The 9,840-nt window shown below is 26.4% G+C and overlaps 1 protein-coding gene across 3 annotated transcripts in view; it reads left to right on the forward strand.

The window, feature by feature from the left end:
- LOC135925573 (multidrug resistance-associated protein 1-like) overlaps positions 1-9,840 on the forward strand; it is a 66,069-nt gene that overhangs the window by 35,134 nt on the left and 21,095 nt on the right. The gene's annotated exons all lie outside the window — the stretch shown is intronic.

Below are 9,840 nucleotides of genomic sequence, written 5' to 3' on the forward strand. Positions count from 1 at the left end.
AAAACCAAGCCAATATTAATTTTAAAGAATATTTTTTAAGCCCAGTTCAACCCATAATAATTAAAAAAATTTCCCAAGCCTGGAGAATAAATTTATAATTAATTAATGGGAAATCTCTGATTTACCAATTAGTCTATGAGTTAACTCCTAGTTATATATGGAAAAAAACATTTGAATTCGTAATAAGGGAAACTGGGAAAGCTTGGGCAAACCACTTATTAGAGAATCATGACAAAATGAGGTCTGCGCTAATATTATAAGAAATAACAAATATTACCGCGTATTATTGGAGATAACTCCAAAAATTAAGTTATGGAGAAAAATATGGATTGAAATTGTGTTCACTGCAATAATTCTTATCTTTGACGTACAGGGTAAATTGAATTTCTACTTGTTTAATAGTTATAATTATATTTTGATTATATAAATCATATATCTATATATAATATTAATAATTTGTAATATTTTGTAAATAGATATATTTAATGTATTACTTTGACACCCAATGTAAAATTTTGTAATGATAAATTATAATTTAAGGTTTTAATATGGAATTCTACAATTTAATATAAAACTAAAGTTATAGGATCATCTGTTTGTATAGAGAAAAAAATAATAAGTAAAATTAAAAAATCAAAAAAATAAAAATGAATACGTAGCGATGACATGACGTCATGATGACGTAGTGAGGACATCGGAAAATTATAATATAGATGAAATGGGTTTTATTTTGATAATTAATCATAGGCCTAATATTTTTGATAAAGTTTTTATTTATAAGGATTTTGGTTATCAAATTTTGTATAAAGAACTTAACCAATTAGATATAAATACTCAGTTAGTTACGATATTATTATTTGTAATAATATATGTGCTATTCATTACATTGAAATTTCTGATAAGTAAATGTACCTAACCGATATAGTAACAAAGGTAGATAATAATTTAAATAAAGACAGTGTGGTGTCAGATAATTATTTAAAAAGAATATTTTACTTTAAAAGAAGTTCTAAATGAAATCAAGAAGGATAAATCAGAATAATATAAAGGATAATCCGTGCGATATTCCGGAATGTGCGGTGAGATCAGTGGTTATCCTCCAAGAAGTAAAATAAGTGAATATAATTCTATTATTCTAATTTTTTGAAGCTTTATTTATGGTTTTTGAACTATATCCATTTTTTATAAATATTTTTTTCGGATTTTTTATAAAATAATAAATATTTATTACTAAATTTTGGTATGCTCGTCGTCAATGACATTAGTATTTCATTCATTCATTCATTACCACGCCTAGAAATTGCACTGCATTTTCATCACTCACCAGGAGTTGGGCGTGCACCAAGTATATTCATTAGTATATAGATCCTATACACGATGTATATCCGTTTTATTATAGTGGACGGTACCACTATGTAGCCTGCTAGCGAAAGTGGTGATGTATTAGTTCCGTTACAGGCAGAAGAATGTTAAGAAATATAATGTCATGTAATAATGTATCTGAATCCTGATATGGTTATTTAGTGAGGCAACAAAAAAACAATAATAACTCTTATATCTTGGTGAGTATTGAGAGTTTAAGTTAAGTTTGCATGATGAGTCCCTTCCTTGTTTGTCGTTCGGTGTGTCGATATCACGTGTCCTGTAGATTTTGTACGCTCTGTGCAAATAATATTTGGGTTCGTCGGTGTTATTGCGTTATTATTATAATCAGTGTTCGTTATCATTTTCTATTATTCCATTTGTTGTTGTAGCTGTTGTCGTTATTGTCGCCTATATCGTGTGTCCAGAAGAAAAAGTCGTGAGTTCATGAGGAAAGTTGTGTTGTCCAGATTATTATCATCATCAAACATGCTTAGTTCTAGCCATTGCAAGAAAAGAAAAAGAAGAGAACAGATCTTATTTTAATTTAGGCCATATTTTACCATGTAGGTGTTTCTTTTTTGCTGAGTGCCTGAAATCTGCAAACGAGAAATTGATCAGGTCCATATCCTTCAAACATTTCGCCAACCAATAGTATTTGGGGGTAATTTCCTTCCTACCGTCAGAAGACCATTGGACGAGAAAATCATATTTTCCTACGAGTGTCTTAAGCTATGGGCTAGTAATTCTAGTCTCCTCAAGGGAATGAGTAGTGTTGTTAAAAAGTCGAGTTCACCAGACTCCGACTCAGAGTCTCGAGTCGTTAGTCGAATATGTCGACTAACTCAAACTCAAGTCGTGAACTCGAGTCGTGAACTCAAGTCGACCCAAGTCGTGAACTTAAGTTCTTAAAATATTCGTCCTCTAGTCGACTAGAGGACGAATATTTTATGAACTTGAGTCGTCGACTCGAGTCGTGAACTCAAGTCGACTCAAGTTGTGAACTCAAGTCGACTCAAGTTGTGAACTCAAGTCGACTCAAGTTGTGAACTCAAGTCGACTCAAGTTGTGAACTCAAGTCGACTCAAGTCGTAAACTTAAGTTCTTAAAATATTCATCCTCTAGTCGACTATGAGTCGACTAGAGGACGAATATTTTATGAACTTGAGTTGACTAGAGGACGAATATTTCAGATATATTATTATTGATATTTGTTGTTATTTACTTTTTACTTTAGATCCAACTTGAGTTGTGAATACAAAATATATAGTTATCGACTAGAGGACGAATAGTTCTCTGAACTTGAGTCGTCAATTTAAGTCGATTAGAGGACGAATATTTCAAATTAATAATATTTATTAAATATTTTTTCTGCTTTTTACATTTTTTACATGACACTTCTAATTTGAATTGTGAAAACTGAAAAGAATTATATAAATGAGTCGACTATATGATGAATATTCCAAATTAGTTATTATGAAAATATTTTTTGTTTTTTATATTTTTTTACTTTAGACTTCCAACTTGAGTCTTGACGTGAATAAGAAGTATATATTTGAAGTTGAGTCGACTAGAGGAAGAAAAGTTCTATGAACATGAGTCGACTAGAGGACGAATATTTTTAATATTATTAATTAAGATATTTTTTGTTTTTACATTTTTTACTTTAGACTTCCAGTTGAGTCGTGAATACATATATAGTTGAGTAGATTAGAGGACGAATAGTTCAAATTAATTGTTATTATTTAAGATTCTATTATTTACATTTTTGTACTTAAAAATTTCAACTTGAGTCGTCAATTTGTGTCGACTAGAGGACGAATATTTTAAATTAATTATTAAGATATTTGATCTGTTATTTACATTTTATTACTTAAGACTTCCAACTTGAATTATGAATACCAATTATTTACTTCATTAACTTATTCCTCATTTTACTTGATCAAATAAATTCATTAACATTTTTTGATTGAATACTCAAAAAAATTCTTATTTACATTTATTTGATTGAATAATATTCTCAAATAATAAAATATTTTGCAGGTATCTGAATATTTTGAAATTATATCTCAACCATATTTTGAATTTTATATAAGACAGACATGTGATAATAATCAAAACTATGAGATGACGGGTGAATCTTCTTTAGCATTCCTCCTCATCTGTATTTACTATATATTAAGTATATTTATAGTCCCTCTTTTAGGTAATTATTTTATTTAGTCATTAATGGTTAATAACTATTAAAATATTTTAATAATATCAAATGTACTTGTCCAAGATACATATATAAAATTAGAAGAAAAAAATAAATATACGTGTTTAAAAAATAGCGATAAAATTAAACAAATCTGGCCAGAAAGTTCGTACTTAATTCTGAACTATGATATAGCGATACTATGAAATCTAGACATACTGACACATTTAATGAAGGTGTCATGACCGGTCTGTTGTTTTGAATCCTCTTTTTCTAATACCGGAAATTATTTTAAAACTCAAAAAATAGAAGATTTATTATATTTAAATTTATAAATATAAAAAATAAGAAAAAAAATTCTATTATGATTATTTACTAGATTAGATTGAAAATATATTTTATTTTTAAACAAAATATTTTTATCTGGGATGGCATTGTGTGTTTTTATTGATTCAATCGATCCTCATGTGTTGAAGTTGAGTCAATTTTATGACATTTTTTTAAAAAAATTTTAAATATAAAAAAAACAAAAAATGCATGTGTTGTATATATTTTATACAATACCATACATGGTATTGAATCTTTTTTATATTTAATCTAATAATTAATTTAATAAAATTCTAAGATATAAAATAAAATTAAAAGTATTTTAAAAATACCATATTTTGTATTAATATTTTGTTTTAGATTTATTATTTATATGACTGCAGCATATATTAATTTTAATCTTATTCGAATAAATACTGATATAAAAAAAATAAACAATATTAAATTTTAAATATTTATTTTATTAAAATTCTAACTTAAAAATAAAATTAAAAGTATTTTAAAATTCCATATTTTGTATTGATAGATTGAAGATTTATTTTTTATATGACTGCGGCGTATATTAATTTCTTATTCGACTCTGTGAATGACTCAGAAAATGTTAGTAACTTTGACAAAAATGAGGACGTGAACGACATTAACCTAATGCCTGATGATATAGACCCTTATTCGGAAGTAAAATTATAAGTTTCACGTCAATCGGCGGAAAATTCGGCGCACGACAATTCGGCGCAGAAAACTCGGCGCGGCGTTAACTCGGATCCTACATTGTCGCTGATTGCAAAAGATTTTCTTGCCCAGCAATCATCAAGTGTGCCGAGTGAGAGAGCCTTTAGCAAGACAGTGGATTTCTTGACGAAAAAAAGAAATAGGATGTCACCATCCACCTTAAAGCATTGTTTATCCTTGAATAACTGGGATATCGATATATGGCAATAATATTTATATTTTTTTCTTATGTTATACCATATAATATTTTTCTCTTATGTTATATTTATATTATTATATCTTATTTAGAAACAGAAAAATAAAGTAAATTATGTAATTGTTGTTTGATTAGATTAAGATAAGATAATTCTTTACTAAAGAGGTGATTTTTTAAATATTTTAAAAGCTATTAACCATTAATTATAAAATAAAATAATTATCTAAAAGAATGACTAAAGAGGGACTATAAAAATACTAAATATATATTAAATACAGCTAAGGAAGAGTTTTAAAGAAAATTCACCCGTCATCTCGTAATTTTGATTATTATCACACGTATGGTTTTCTTATATAAAATTTAAATAATGGTGAGATATAATCAAAATATTCAAATACCTGCGAAATATTTTTTGAGAATATAGTATTCATTTAAAAAATGTTTATAAGAATTTATTTGATCAAATAAATAGAGGAATAAGATAATGAAGTATATGAATCTTAAATAATAATTAATTTGAAATAAAAAAAAATAATTACCTAAAAGAAGGACTAGAAATACTAAAAATAAATTAAATACAGATGAGGAGGAGTGATAAAGAAGATTCACCCGTCATCTCATAGTTTGATTATTATCACACGTCTGTCTTATATAAAATTCAAAATACGGTTGAGATATAATTTCAAAATATTCAGATACCTGCAAAATATTTTATTATTTCAGATTATTATTCAATCAAAAAATGTTAATAAGAATTTATTTGATAAAATAAAATGAGGAATAAGATAATTATGTAAATAATTGGTATTCACGATTCAAGTTGGATGTCTAAAGTAAAAAAATGTAAATAACAGAACAAATATCTTAAATAATAATTAATTAGAAGTTCATCCTCTAGTCGACTTAAATTGACGACTCAAAAGTTCAAAGAACTATTCGTCCTCTAGTCGACAACTATATATTTTGTATTCACGACACAGGTTGGAAGTCTTAAAATGTAAATAACAGAACAAATAGCTTAAATAATAATATCTATTTTGAAATATTCGTCCTCTAGTCGATCAAGTTCATAGAACTATTGATTAGTCGACACAACTAAATAATTTATATTAACGACTCATGAAAGTCTAAAGTAAAAAATGTAAAAAACAAAAAATATCTTAAATAATAACTAATTTGAAATATTCGTCCTCTAGTCGACTCAAGTTCATAGAACTATTGGTCCTCTAGTCGACACAACTATAAAATTTATAATAACTTAACGAGTCATGAAGGTCTAAATAGGAAATGTAAAATACAAAAAATATTTTAATTAATAATACCAAATTTCAAATATTCGTCCTCTAGTCGACTCAAGTAGACGCCTTAAGTTAATAGAAATATTCATCCTCTAGTCGACTCATTTATATAATTCTTTTCAGTTTTCACAATTCAAATCAGAAGTCTAAAGTAAAAAAATGTAAAAAACAGAACAAATATTTTAAATAAATAATGATTAATTTGAAATATTCGTCCTCTAGTAGACTTAAATTGACAACTCAAGTTCAGAGAACTATTCGTCCTCTAGTCGACAACTATATATTTTGTATTCACAACTCAAGTTGGAGGTCTATAAAGTAAAAAGTAAATAAGAACAAATATCTTAAATAATAATAACTAATTTCAAATATTCGTCCTCTAGTCGACTCAAGTTCATAGAACTATTGGTCCTCTAGCCGACACAACTATATAATTTATAATAACTTAACGATAAAGGTCTAAAGTAGGAAATGTAAAATACAAAAAATATCTTAATTAATAATACCAAATTTGAAATATTTGTCCTCTAGTCGATGACTTAAGTTCATAGAAATATTCGTCCTCTAGTCGACTCAACTATATAATTATATTCACGAGTCACGACTCAAGTTGGAAGTCGAAAATAGTAAAATATAAAAACTATTTTAATTAATAATAAATAATAATAGATCTGAAATATTCGTCCTCTAGTCGACGACTTAAGTTCATAAAATATTCGTTCTCTAGTCGACGACTCAAGTTCATAAAATATTCGTCCTCTAGTCGACGACTCAAGTTCATAAAATATTCGTCCTCTAGTCGACGACTCAAGTTAATAAAATATTCGTCCTCTAGTCGACGACTCAAGTTCATAAAATATTCGTCCTCTAGTCGACTAGAGGACGAATATTTTATGAACTTGAGTTGATGACTTGAGTCGACTTGAGTTGATGACTTGAGTCGACTTGAGTTCATGACTTGAGTCGACTTGAGTTCATGACTTGAGTCGACTTGAGTTCATGACTTGAGTCGACTTGAGTTCATGACCTGAGTTTATAACTCAAGTCAGTTTGGGTCGATTTTTTTGACCCAAAACTTGACTCAGTTTTCGACTCAGTCGACTCGACTCAGTCGATTAACAACACTAGGAATGAGTCTATTGATTGGTAGAATGTCGCATCTATTCCAGAGCGAATTTGAGGTTACATTACAATGACATATAATAATACCTAGACTGACGATTCATTCATTAAAATGCATTTTTAAGCGTCGTTAAAAGCAAATCTAATGGACCCGCCATTTTGGTAACCTTTATAATAATTATTTTCATGTTAAAAACTAATATTAAATTGATAACTTACTTTCTTATTATCTCGATGATCAGGCAATTCTTTAATAAAGTTTGCATCAGATATAATATAAAATTAGGCTCTCGTTTAAAATTTTAATATTTATTACAGTAACCAAGATGGCGTCTCTAGCTGATTTGTATTGATGTACACTTTTAATGAATGAATCGTCAGTCTAGGTATTATTATATGTCATTGTTACATTAGTATTTAAAATATAACGTAATGTATCACGACAAAACACCTAATTATATTAATGGTACGATACCATTTTTTACAAATGTGATAATTTGCATTTGAAATGTCTCAGCAAATTGAAGGAATAAAGTTTTGTGATTCATTATTATGGGTATTTATTATTTTAGATAATATTTTAAGCATTATTTATAAATAGGATACAAATTTCACCATATATAAATATCCAGATATAACAAAATGCTTTCAAGATTCTGTTCTTTCATTTTTGCCTAGCTTTTATATTCTATGTTCATTCCCATTTTATTTGGTACACTTATATAGATATGGCAAAACTCATAGACATTATCACATAACTGCCTTGGCATTATTTAAAATAGTAATTATGTCACATTTTATTTTCAAATATTTTATGATTTAAAAACCAACTGTATAAAAATAGTTATTTAAGTTCATGAAAATGGGTAAATTGAGTTATATTTTTTTATAACATTTAATCATGATGAATCCCCTCCCTCTCTCCAATGAATAAAAAAATATTTTTTATAAAATTGTAGGGAATTTTTTATCTTGCCACCTCAATATCAATCCTAGTAAACTCTAAGCATGTGAAATAATAATCAATATGTCAGAGATCAAAATTTTAAGTATTGCCAAGGTTTGGAAAAAATTTATATTCAGGTCCAATATTTTTGCACCAGCCCAAATTTTGGGTTAAAATGTATTTTTTAAAATTATTTTGGCTCTATTTTTGAAATAGTCTTAATGAAAATATGAGCAGTGAATGAATATTAAACACTCCATTATATGATTTTTCAACTGATTAAATATAAAATTAAGTTTAAAAAATCAGCTAATAATATTTTTTGGTTTAGATTACTAAAATTATAAAATTTTTGCCAGGGACTGAGTTTAATGAAGGTCTCTGATACATATCCTGATAGTAAATTGATTTAGAGAAATAAGTAACATCACATTTTCACTAAATACAATTAAATTATATACATGGTCAAAGAAATGCTAACCTAACACTTTTACAATCATTATTTTTATAAATTTTTTTTTAATACATTGAACGTTAAAAGTAAAACTTTGATTGTATATTTAGCAACATCTAAGTTAAATTAAACTAATTATAATATGTGAGAGTTTCCTTAAATATTTTGAATTTGCAAATCCATTCTTTAACAAGTTCAAGAAATAGATATTATATTAAATTTTTAGATAATGGGGTTTAGATACAGAATAAATCAAATTATAAGTTAACATTTTTTTAAAATAATAATCTGACCTACTGAATATAAATTACCTTTATTATAAATTAATTTTACTTCAAATTAAGAATTATATAAAAACATTAATTGCTAGAGTTGATTAATTCAGGATCATTTTTATGAAATAATAGTATTAATTTATAATTTGTTATTTTCTTTTAAACCCTCATTTTTTCTAATTTCTTGAACTTGTTACAAAATGGATTAGCAAATCCAAAATACAGGAAGCTCTCACAAATTATAATTAGTTTAATTTAACTTAGATGCTAAATCAACAATCAAATTATGAAATATCTAAAAACATTTTGTTTAGAGTTGATTAATTAGATTCAGGATCATTTTCATAAAATAATTTAGCAATATTTGTGAGTGTATGTATAATAAATTTATTTCATTTAAAATTTTACTAGTTTTAATATATGATTTATAAAATCCATAATAGTTATTATTTAAATTTATATTATACTTGATAAACTATCCAAAAATTGAATTTGTATTGTCGGTCTCGGTAGGTAATTATTAAATGAATATGAATTTGATATGTTAATTTTAATATTGTAAATTATGTTAAAAAAAATTTAAAAATGAATATAAATTTAAAAATATATGATTGGTTAGTTGAACCATTAACAATTTTTTTAAATATTTTAAAATAAAATTTTAAAATTTTATATTTGTTTTAAAAAAAAATTTTAAAAATATTTTGAAAAAATTTAAAAACGTGAGAAAAAGTGTGAGACTAAGCGTGATTATTTTAATTTATTCAAAAAAGAAAAGCGTGAAGTGTGATAAAACGTGAGTAAGCAAAAAAAATATGTAAGAAATCGTGAGAATCATGGCTAAATCGTGAGATCTGGCAAAAAATTAGGCAATAAATCGTGAGAAACACGGCTAAATCGCGAGATCTGGCAACCATGCCTATATCACGTTTAT

The sequence above is a fragment of the Gordionus sp. m RMFG-2023 genome, chromosome 2, assembly GCF_954871325.1.
Source record: "Gordionus sp. m RMFG-2023 chromosome 2, tfGorSpeb1-WG-v2, whole genome shotgun sequence".
Classification (NCBI taxonomy): Eukaryota; Metazoa; Nematomorpha; class Gordioida; order Chordodea; family Parachordodidae; genus Gordionus; species Gordionus sp. m RMFG-2023.